The following is a 1,873-nucleotide window of genomic DNA, read 5'->3' as shown; positions in this document are numbered from 1 at the left end:
TTAATTATGATTACATAACCATGATCAACTGACTTTACAGCTGTTCATTACCGGATCTAGAGATAATTAGACTAATCACTTCATTAAAGAGTTCCTCTTTCTACTTTTGTTAATGAATAATCCAAGACTATTAATCCAGCCTTAATAATGAACTGCCAATGTTTATATAAGAAAAGTTAGAACTTAAAATAAAAATAAATTTAAAATTTTTTAATTCTCACCCCAAATTCTAATACAAATACTGATCAAAGGCTTTCCTGTCATGACCATCCAAGACTAGATTATGCATTGTGCCCTTCCTTGTTGGTGTCATTCTTGTGGTTGTTTAGTTCCAAGATAGCCTTGAGCTGACAGAGCTTAGATCAAAGACATTCTAGTTGTGACCATACCATCTTTTATTCAGACATAATATATCTAGAACTACATTATGTAATGAGTCCGTCTTTGTTGTTGATGTTGTTTAGGTCCAGGTCACCTGGTTCAATAGACTTACGGAGATTCCAATTGGGAAAATACTGTCTGTTATTCAGATACAATGTATCTAAGACTATGCTATCTAATGTGCCTTAACTTTTTTTTATGACAGCCAATTGTGATTTGATTGGAGATTTTGCAGCTATTTCTAGCAGGCTAAACAACCATATCACAGCTTGACTCTCATAAACATTAATGAAAGATAAACTTATGCTTGAGCAAGGCTGGAAATTGGATCCAAAACAACAGATACTTACAGATACTGTAAAAAACAATCCCCCATGAAACCCTACCAACTCCAGTGAAATCCTAGAAATAAATAAAATAACAAAGAAAAACAAAACAAAAACAACAACAAAAGAAAAAGTCACGTGGTTAATAAGTTTGTTTTGCAACAATACGGTCTGCATTACATTTAACAACCACTGTATGCCATGTTAGATAAGTATGTGTTTATCACAGCTATTAGTTGGCCAATGCCTTGTAAGTGGAATTTAGTGAATGGAAATTGTGAAGAAGGCCATTACATGTGTGTGTGTATGTGTGTCCAGGTTTGTGTTATGTTTATGTCTACAGGAGTAAACAGGTATGTCAAGTTATACCCCTCTGTGAGAAAAACAAATTAGTTATTTAATATATAAGTGTATGCATACATTTTAAATGTGTGTATATATATATATATATATATAGGTGCAGGCATGGCTGTGTCTTAAGAAGCATGCTTCCCAACCATAAGGTACCAGGTTCAGTGTCTTCTGCAATAGCCTCCAGCCAACCAAAGCCTTGTGAGTAGATTTGGTAGACAGAAACCAAAAGAAGCCTGTTGTGTGTGTGTGTGTGTGTATGTGCGTGTGTGTGTGTGTGTGCGCGCACACACGCACACACACGTAATTTAAGGTGTGTTCCATTAGGAACATAGCAGAGAACAAAATAGAGCTCACTCATTCTATCTTATTCAATTATACACACACCCACACGTGTGCGCGTGCGCGCGCGCGCGTGTGCGTGTGCGTGTGCGTGTGTAATTGAATAATTGTGTGTGTGGTATCACTTGACAACCGATGCTGATGTTTTTTGTATCCCCATAACTTAGTGGTTCAGCAAAAACAGACTGGTAGAATGAGTACTAGGCTTACAAAGAATAAGTCCTGGGGTATATTTCTTTGATTAAAAGCCAGCATGGTCACAATCAAGTAAAAGAATAAAAGTATATATATATATATATATATATATATATACACATAGTTCTACTGATTCATCAGAAATGATAAATTACAGGATTCAATACAAATGTAGGGTATTCTTTAAGACATTATATCTGAAAGGTTTGCTGTCGTTCACAAGGATTTTTAAAGAAATGAACATAAGGATAAGAAATGAACATATTCAAAGAGTAGAT

The 1,873-nt window shown here is 35.1% G+C and overlaps 1 long non-coding RNA gene across 1 annotated transcript in view; it reads right to left on the bottom strand.

Annotated features, from left to right (window-relative positions):
* Positions 1-755: 755 nt before the first annotated feature.
* The window catches only part of LOC128250296 (uncharacterized), a 16,130-nt gene continuing 15,012 nt past the window's right edge, over positions 756-1,873 (bottom strand). The window contains exon 3 of the long non-coding RNA XR_008266313.1: positions 756-783. This is a non-coding gene — a long non-coding RNA (uncharacterized LOC128250296). The remainder of the gene's footprint in view (positions 784-1,873) is intronic.

Source organism: Octopus bimaculoides, chromosome 20, assembly GCF_001194135.2.
Source record: "Octopus bimaculoides isolate UCB-OBI-ISO-001 chromosome 20, ASM119413v2, whole genome shotgun sequence".
Classification (NCBI taxonomy): domain Eukaryota; kingdom Metazoa; phylum Mollusca; class Cephalopoda; order Octopoda; family Octopodidae; genus Octopus; species Octopus bimaculoides.
The sequence above is the reverse complement of the archived record's forward strand: the minus strand, read 5'-3'. Positions and strand labels throughout refer to the sequence as shown.